We start from the raw sequence: 10,508 nt of genomic DNA on the forward strand, positions 1-10,508 counted from the left end.
CCTAAGGGTTATGTTTTTGATCAAGAAGCTTCTTTCGCTATTTTAGCTTGCAAAAATAGAAATTAACTCAAAAGGTTATTAGCTAAATGGAGTAAGCAATCTCTAAATGCTAGAATGAAACCTGACACTGCTTTTGCTACTTCACCTATCTTTGTTACTGATAAGGATTATGAATTCTCTATTGATCCTGATATAATTATTTTGGTTGAATCTGATCCTTTTCATGGTTATGAATCTGAAACTGTCGTGGCACATCTTACTAAATTGAATGATATAGCCACCCTGTTCACTAAAGATGAGAGAACTCGTTACTTTTATATCCTTAAAATATTTCCGTTCTCATTAAGGGGTGATGCTAAGATATGGTTTAATTCTCTTGATCCTGGTTGTGTGCATAGTCCCCAGGATATGATTTATTACTTCTCTGCTAAATATTTCCCACAAGCTTGGGGGAGCTTCTCCAATTACTTAATGCTTTGCCTGATCATCCTCTTAAGAAAAATTAAATACTTGATATCTTTTATGATGGACTAACCGATGCCTCCAGAGATTACCTGGATAGTTGTGCTGGCTCTGTTTTCAGGGAAAGAACACCAGATGAAGCTGAAATTTTATTGAATAATATGCTGACAAATGGAAACAATTGGACACCTCCCGAGCCAGTTCCTGAGCCTATTCCTAAACCAACTCCGAAGAAAAGGGGTATTCTATTTCTCAGTCCTGAAGATATGCAAGAGGCAAAGAAATCTATGAAAGAAAAAGGTATTAAAGCTAAAGATGTTAAGAATTTACCTCCTATTGAAGAAATACATGGTCTTAATTTACTGCCTGTTGAAGAAACATATGATCTTAATCTATTACCTATTGAAGAAACTCATGGTCTTGATAACCCGACACAGGTAGTAAAGGTAAATTCTCTCTATAGATATGATAAAGCTGAAATCCCATTTACTAAATTTGCTAGCCCATGCTTAGATGAGTTTGATAAATTTATGGCTAAGCAAGAAGATTTTAATGCTTATTTTGGTAGACAATTGAAATACAATTCAAATACGCTTGAACACTTGGGTGATTATATGGCTAATGTTAAAGGTGAACTTAAACTTATTAGTAAACATGCTTCTATGGTTACCACTCAAGTAGAACAAGTACTTAAAGCTCAAAATGATTTGCTCAATGAATTGAATAATAAGAATAATGATAATGCTGTTAGAGTGGCTACTAGAACTGGTAGAATGACTCAGGAACCTTTGTATCCTGAAGGCCATCCTAAGAGAATTGAGCAAGATTCTCAGAGAAATAATATAGATGTACCTAGTTCTTCTAAAAAGAAGAAAAAGAAAAATGATAGGACTTTGCATGCTTCTAGTGATCCTATTGTTGAAACACTTGAGAATCCAAATGATATTTCTATTTCTGATGTTGAAACACAATCTGGTAATGAACCTGAAACTAGTGATAATGTTAACCATAATGTTCATAATGATGCTCAACCTAGTAATGATAATGATATAGAAATTGAACCTGCTATTGATCTTGATAACCCACAATCAAAGAATCAACGTTATGATAAGAAAGACTTTGTTGCTAGGAAACATGGTAAAGAAAGAGAACCATGGGTTCAGAAACCCATGCATGTTCCTCCCAAACCATCCAAGAAAAAGGATGATGAGGATTTTGAGCGCTTTGCTGGAATGATTAGACCTATCTTTTTGCGTATGCGATTAACTGATATGCTCAAAACCAATCCTTATGCTAAGTACATGAAAGATATTATTACAAATAAAAGAAAGATACCGGAAGCTGAAATTTCCACCATGCTTGCTAATTATACTTTTAAGGGTGGAATATCAAAGAAACATGGAGATCCCAGTGTACCCACTATACCATGCTCTATTAAAAGAAACTATGTTAAAACTGCTTTATGTGATCTTGGAGCCGGTGTTAGTGTTATGCCTCTCTCTTTATATCGTAGACTTGATTTGAATAAGTTGACACCTACTGAAATATCTTTGCAAATGGCTGATAAATCAACTGCTATACCTGTCGGTATTTGTGAGGATGTGCCTGTTGTAGTTGCAAACGTTACTATTTTAATGGACTTTGTTATTCTTGATATTCCCGAGGACGATAGTATGTCTATTATTGTTGGAAGATCCTTTTTGAATACTGCAGGGGCTGTTATTGATTGCACTAAAGTCAATGTCACTTTTCATGTTAATGGTAATGAGCATACGGTACACTTTCCGAGGAAACAACCTCAAGTTTATAGTATCAACTCTATTGGAAAAATTCCATCGATTATATTTGGAGGTTTTGAATTTCCTCTTCCTACTGTCAAGAAGAAATATGATATTCTTATTATTGGGGATGTTCATATCCCCATTGAGGTAACATAGTGTTATTCGAAATTTCTCCGGTTCCATGTTATTCAGAATGAGTTCGTTAACAAGACTTGATCAACCTTGTTAGTGGATTCCTTTTGATGATCATGAGATGGAAAAAACTAGAAGGCACAACCCTCTGTACCCCACTTTTACTTTCTGTCATTTATATTAAATAAAATAAAAATAAATATTTTTCTGTCTGTTATCTGATTATCCGTGCAATATAAAAATACCCCGAAAATAAAAGTTCTCCAAATGCCCTGAAATTTATTTTTCTAGAATATTTGAGAATATTTGGCACTGAGAACACAGCAGGGGGTCAACCACCTGCCCACGAGGGTGGAGGGCGCGCCCCCTGCCTCGTGGGCCCATGGTGGCCTTCCTCCACTTATTCTTTCACCCATATACTCCTTATTCCTCCCACAAACACGAATATCCAGCTCAAGCACGAGTTCTAGCTCATCTTGCTGCCATTTTTGATCTCCTTGCTCAAAGCACCTCTCACAAAACTGCTTGGGGAGATTGTTCCTTGGTATGTGACTCCTCCATTGGTCCAATTAGTTTTTGTTCTAGTGCTTTATTCATTGCAAATTTTTGTTGCTTAGGTGATCCCATTCTTAAGCTTGCATGTCAAATTTATATGGTCAAAAGTAGTTTTGATGCATGATATAGGCCCTAGGCACTTGTAGGAGTAGTTGCTATCAATATTATTGAGTTTGGTTTACTTTTATTTTGAAGTTACTAAAAATTTCAGAATTTTTCAGAAAATGATGAGGAGACTATTAAGGGGCTCATCGAGCCAAAGCTCGAAGGAAAAGGCACCGAAGCCTAAGTATAATTTGCCACGCACCGCGGAGGTTCAGGCGTGTGAATAGCCTTCCGATGATTTCTTGAGAGCAGCCGGTATTTATGAAGATTTTCATGAATTGGCTAAGAATGCAGGCCTCACTGCTTTCCTCCACGACCAATGCAATCAGTATCTCTTACTCACAAATACCTTTGTGCAAAACTTTCATTTCCATTCTAGGAACTCGCCACCTACGGTGGAGTTTCATTTATATGATGAGCATAAGGAGATGTCACTTTATGATTTTTGTCGGATTTTTTAGTCCCTTTTGAGGGCAAGACAGAAGAACCACATCATGATGATGTGGAGGGGTTTATTGATACTATCACTGTAGGGGAAACAAAGAAGGTTTCCGATGCACGAATCACTAGCATACATTTTCCTGTTTTACGTTACTTTGCATTACTTGCTAGTCGTTGCTTAATTGGACGCGGAAACTGTGGAAACCTTAGTATCCCTGATATTATTATTCTGCTCCACGGTTTATACAGTGATAACACTTTTAGTATGGGCGGTATTATTGCCAAACGGTTAAGTCCGAACCGTACCAAGGGCCCCATCTTTGGAGGCATCTATGCTTCACGCCTAGCTGCACATTTTAACATACCTATTAGGCATTTTGAGAAGGAAGAAAAGGTGCTGCATCGTGTTTATCTAGATTATAAAAGTATGGTGGCGCATGATTTTATTGTTAATAATAGGGAAGGAGAGCTTAAATACCAATTGTTCTTTAATAAACATCATCCTGAGACTATTACCTTGCCCGCTCCTTCTTTTTTTGATTTATCTTCAGGCACATACCTTGTTCCATTGAAGGCTATTCACGCCTACTGGAACCCTGCACCAGCCGAGGAGCCAGAGCCGGAACCACAAGTTGATCCTTCACGACAGTCTAATTACCCGTGGGATCCGGAGATGATTGTCAGCCAGTGGCAATCTGAGTCTTCCTCTTCTTCTTCTCAGTACGACCCCAACTACTATTATGGATATCCGCCGGGCCAGCCGTGGCCATAGACCAACTTAGGCCAAAAGCCTAAGCTTGGGGGAGTATGTATTTTCCACCGACATTACATTTATGTTCACACACTCATTGCTAGATGTCGGTGCTCATACTTTTTCATTGTATCATCCATGATAGTTTAATTTCCTTTTTATTCTTTCTTCTTGTGTGTTTAATAAACCTTAAGAAAAACCAAAAAATAGTTGTAGCTTTTAATCAGTTTAATTTCCATGCTTGTAGTAGTAATTAAAAAGAAACCCAAAAAGATTTCCTGTTCCTCTTTTGCTTGTTGGGAGCTTTCCTATGTAAATAGTTTTATTTCTTTTATTTTCTTTGAGGGTCGATAGGAGAAGACCATGATTAAATTGTTGAAGTGGCTCTTATATGCACTATTGTTTATCTGACAAAAGAGCCCATATTGCCTTGTCTTCTCCTGTTTATTGAATGCTTGCAGATTCCAGCTTAGTCCAATGCACGTGCACTATTATTATTATTCACACTATTCGGTCGTGCAAGTGAAAGGCAATTATGACGATATATGATGGACTGGCTAAGATGAGAAAAGCTGGTATGAACTCGACCTCTTTTGTTTTCGTAAATATGATTAGTTCACCGTTCTTGATTCAGCCTATTATGAATAAACATGTTTGCAATGACAACTAGAGATCATAGTTTCTTGTGCCATGCTTGATTAGCTATGAGTTATAATGGTTTACCTTGCGTGCCAACATGCTATTGGGATAGTTATGATATGGTATGATAGGGTGGTATCCTCCTCTGAATGATTTAAGTGACTTGACTTGGCACATGTTCACGCATGTAGTTGAAACAAAATCAACATAGCCTTCACGATATTTATGTTCATGGTGGATTATATCCTACTCATGCTTGCATTCGGTGTTGATTAATTTTAATGCATGTTCTTGACTGTTGTCGCTCTCTAGCTGGTCGCTTCCCAGTCTTTTGCTAGCCTTCACTTGTACTAAGTAGGAATACTGCTTGTGCATCCAAACTCCCTAAACCCCAAAGTTATTCCATATGAGTCCACTATACCTACATATATACGGTATCTACCTGCCGTTCCAAGTAAATTTGTATGTGCTAAACTCTAAACCTTCAAATAAATATCCTGTTTTGTATGCTCAAATAGCTCATATATCAACTAGGGATGTCTGTATCTTCCATGTTAGGCGGGTTATTCTCAAGAGGAGTGGACTCCGCTCCTCACTCACGAGATAAATGGCTGGTCACCGGGATGCCCAGTCCCATGCTTTATGCAAACTAAATCAAAATAATTGCAAATAAAACTCCCCCTGGGACTCTTGTTAGTTGGAGGCACTCGTTGTTTCGAGCAAGCCATGGATTGATGCTTGTTGGTGGAAGGGGAGTATAAACTTTACCATTCTATTTGGGAACCGCCTATAATGTGTGTAGCATGGAAGATATCACCATCTCTTGGTTGCTATGTTGACAATGAAAGTATACCGCTCAAAATATTATTCACCTCTGTTTCAAAACTGAGCTCTGGCACCTCTACAAATCCCTGCTTCCCTCTGCGAAGGGCCTATCTATTTACTTTTATGCTGAGTCATCATCCTCTTATTAAAAAGCACCAGTTGGAGAGCACCGCTGTCATTTGCATTCATTACTGTTAATTTACATTGAGTATGACTTGACTGGATCTCTTTTACCATGAATTACAATGTCTAGTCAGTCCTTGGTCTTTAAAGTTGCTCTGCATTTATGTTTTGCGGTCTCAGAAAGGGCTAGCGAGATACCACCTTGTTATATCATATTATGATTGTTTTGAGAAAGTGTTGTCATCCGAGATTTATTATTATTGCTCGCTAGTTGATTATGCTATTGATATGAGTAAACTTGAGACCTATGTGTTATTGTGAATGTGGTTAGTTATAATCTTTGCTGAAAACTTGAATGCTGGCTTTACATATTTACAACAACAAGAGCAAACCGAGTTTGTAAAAGTTTTTCTTTATCACTTTCAGTTTGTCAACTGAATTTCTTGAGGACAAGCAAAGGTTTCAGCTTGGGGGAGTTGATACGTCTCCAACGTATCTACTTTTCCAAACACTTTTGCCCTTGTTTTAAACTCTAACTTGCATGATTTGAATGGAACTAACCCGGAATGACGCTGTTTTCAGCAGAATTACCAAGGTGTTATTTATGTGTAGAAACAAACATTCTCGGAATGACCTGAAACTTCACGGAGCCACTTTTCAGAAAATATGAAAAATACCTGCAAAAGATGAAGGCCAGGGGCCCACCACCTCTCCACGAGGGTGGGGGGCGCGCCCCCTACCTCATGGGCCCCCTGTTGCCTCTCCGACTCCAACTCCATATATTGTGTTTTGGGGAGAAAAAAATCAAAGAGAAGAAATCATCGCGTTTTATGATACAGAGCCACCGCCAAGCCCTAAAACCTCTTGGGAGGGCTGATCTGGAGTCCGTTCGGGGCTCCGGAGAGGGGAATCCATCGCCATCGTCATCATCAACCATCCTCCATCACCAATTTCATGATGCTCACCGTTGTGCATGAGTAATTCCATCGTAGGCTTGCTGGACGGTGATGGGTTGGATGGGATCTATCATCTAATTGAGTTAGTTTTGTTAGGGTTTGATCCCTAGTGTCCACTATGTTCTGAGATTGATGTTGCTCTGACTTTGCTATGCTTAATGCTTGTCACTAGGGCCCGAGTGCCATGATTTCAGATCTGAACCTATTATGTTTTCATCAATATATGAGTGTTCTTGATCCTATCTTGCAAGTCTATAGTCACCTATTATGTGTTATGATCCGTTAACCCCGAAGTGACAATAATCGGGATACTTACCGGTGATGACTGTAGTTTGAGGAGTTCATGTATTCACTATGTGTTAATGCTTTGTTCCGGTTCTCTATTAAAAGGAGGCCTTAATATCCCTTAGTTTCCGTAAGGACCCTGCTGCCATGGGAGGGTAGGAAAAAAGATGTCATGCAAGTTCTTTTCCATAAGCACGTATGACTATGTTCGGAATACATGCCTACATTATATCAATGAACTGGAGCTAGTTCTATGTCACCCTAGGTTATGACTGTTACATGATAAACCGCATCCGGCATAATTCTCCATCACCGATCCATTGCTTATGAGCTTTCCATATATTGTTCTTCGCTTATTTACTTTCCCGTTGCTATTGCTATCATCACTACAAAATACCAAAAACATTACTTTTACTACTGTTACCTTTTGTTACCGTTATCACTACTATCATATTACTTTTCTACGAAAACACTTTGCTATAGATATTAAGTTTCCAGGTGTGGTTGAATTGACAACTCAGCTGCTAATACTTGAGAGTATTCTTTGGCTCCCCTTGTGTCGAATCAATAAATTTGGGTTGAATACTTTACCCTCGAAAACTGTTGCGATCCCCTATACTTGTGGGTTATCAATAAGCTAACGCCACCATTTATTCACCATTGTAATGTAATTAGTACGTCGAGGTGTCCTTTGTGCAAGTAATGTGATAAGCAAGTAAAGCTATTTAACATGCCGCAACCAAGGGTGAGCTGTGTGCGGGTATATAAAACAAGTATGGCAATCGTTTAATAGAGACCACCTGGGGGTTCCCTTGTATGCCAGAGCTCCTTGCCTCCTTGGTGTGTTCTGCAAACGAGTCATCCGCATAGACCTCGAAAATAGAAAAAACCTTTAAAAAGAAAAAAATAAAGGCGTGCGAATCCAGGGTCGGTCAAGCCGCACTGTGGATCGTGAGCGAGTTATGCCTCCGTTAGTACCCATGGGGTTTTGAGTGCTTAGTTATATACGTGCGGTACAGGTGCCATTTCCTCATCGGGGCTGGTACGGAGGCCGAGTTTACTAATTCAGCTCTTGATGAACCGAGCTGCCCTGCTACAGTGTGGTCTGGACCTTCTTATCGATGTCCAGGGGCTCGGCGGCCGAATTATGGTGCCGCTTGAGAAGGCCGCTCTGTACTTCTGCTGCTAGGGCTGCGGTATGCTCCTCTGTGTAGAGGGAACGTTCCGTGTTTCCGTTTACTGTAATGATGCCGCGTGGACCGGGCATCTTGAGCTTGAGATAAGCATAATGTGGCACCGCGTTGAATCTAACAATCGCGGTTCGTCCGAGTAGTGCGTGATAGCCGCTGCGGAAGGGGACGATATCGAAGATTAGCTCTTCGCTTCGGAAGTTATCCGAGGAACCGAAGACCACCTCCAGTGTGATCGCGCCTATGCAATGGGCCTCTACACCTGGTATAACTCCTTTAAAGGTAGTTATCGTGGGCTTGATTCGTGAGGGATTAATGCCCATTTTGCGTACTGTATCCTGATAGAGCAGGTTGAGGCTGCTACCACCGTGCATTAGGACTCGTGTCATGTGAAATCTGTCGATGCTTGGGTCGAGTACCAGTGTGGCCGAACCGCCATGACGGATGCTAGTTGGATGATCACGACGATCAAAGGTGATCGGGAATGACGACCATGGGTTGAATTTTGGGGCGACTGGCTCTACCGCATAAACGTCCCTGAGTGCGCGCTTGCGCTCCCTTTTGGGGATGTGTGTAGCATATATCATGTTCACCATTTTGACTTGAGGCGGGAATTTCTTCCGCCCCCACTATTCGACTGCTGGGGCTCCTCGTCTTCGTCCTCGCTCTACGATTCCCCTTCCTTGTTTCCACCGTTTACCTTGCTGGTTTGCTTAAAGACACGGCAGTCTCTGTTAGTATGGTTGGCCGGTTTGTTTGGGGTGCCATGTATTTGGCACGGACGGTCGAGTATGCGGTCCAAGCTGGATGGTCCTCCGCCGTTCCTTTTATAGGGCTTATTTCACTGGCCGGACTTGGCGCCACTGAATCCGGCATGAACTATGGTGTCATCGGTGTTATCGCCATTGCTTCGGCGTTTGTGTCTGTTGCGCCAGAGCTTGCCGGTGCTGATTTTGGCCTCGGAGGGGCCTGCGTCGTTGGCTGTGTTTGTACTGCGATACAGAACTATCCTCTCCTATGCAAAAGCGGGTCATAAGTGCCGTGAGGGCTGCCATGGACCTCGGCTTTTCTTGGCCGAGGTGGCGTGCGAGCCATTCATCATGGATGCTATGCTTAAAGGCCACTAGGGCTTCGGCATCCGGACAGTCAACGATCTGGTTCTTTTTGGTTAGGAACCTAGTCCAGAATTTTCTGGCTGATTCTCCAGGTTGTTGAACTATGTGGCTTGAGTCATCGGCATCGGGTGGCCGGACATATGTACCTTGGAAGTTGTCAAGGAAGGCTTCTTCCAAGTCTTCCCAGCTGCCGATGGAATTTTCGGGCAGACTATTTAGCCAGTGTCGAGCTGGTCCTTTGAGCTTTAATGGGAGGTATTTGATGGCATGGAGGTCATCTCCTCAGGCCATGTGGATGTGGGGAATAAAATTTTCGATCGATACTGCGGGATCCGTTGTTCCGTCGTATGATTCAATATTGACGGGCTTGAACCCCTCGGGGAATTCATGATCCAGCACCTCATCGGTGAAGCAGAGAGGGTGTGTGGCGCCTCTATAGCGGGCCGCGTCACGGTGTACCTCCGATGAAGTCCGTCTGCAGTTATCGGCCCGGGTGTGATTAAGTTTGTCGCATCCGAGTAGGTGGTTGTCATTCCGAGCGGGGAAGCGTCCTCGCGATCCGTAGATTGATCTAGTGTGTCCTGCTCTGCTGTCTAGATCCTACCGAAGGTCGTGTGTATGGTCCCAAGCTATTCTGTCCCTATTTTTGCGAAGCGGTGGGGCAGGCTGTTGTTCGGCCTGAGTTGTCGTTTTATCCCAACTGCGGGGTGGTCGGTCCGCCATACTATCCTGACCACGTGGTGGTCGGTCCGCATTGCGTGAGGGAAGTATGGGATCTGGTTCTTCCTCATCAAACTGAGGTACCAGTCTGTGCTTTGGGTAACTCTTGACTGGGCGCTCGAGGCCGTATTCTTCGGCTGCCAGGACATCAGTCCACCTGTCGATGAGCAGGTCTTGATCAGCCTGGAGCTGCTGCTACTTCTTTTTCCGGCTTCTGGCAGTAGCTATTAGCTGGCGCTTGAAGCGTTCCTGCTCTAGGGGTGCTTCAGGCACGATGAATTCCTCACTGCCGAGGCTCTCCTCATCTTTGGAGACTGGACGATAACTACCATCATCCGGCTCACTGGGCATGGTCTGTTTATCAGGGTCATCTTGCCCATTGTCTTGTTCCTCCTGTTTTGATGCTGCCTCGACAAGGGTCTTCATTG

The sequence above is a fragment of the Triticum aestivum genome, chromosome 7A (assembly GCF_018294505.1).
Source record: "Triticum aestivum cultivar Chinese Spring chromosome 7A, IWGSC CS RefSeq v2.1, whole genome shotgun sequence".
Lineage (NCBI taxonomy): Eukaryota > Viridiplantae > Streptophyta > Magnoliopsida > Poales > Poaceae > Triticum > Triticum aestivum.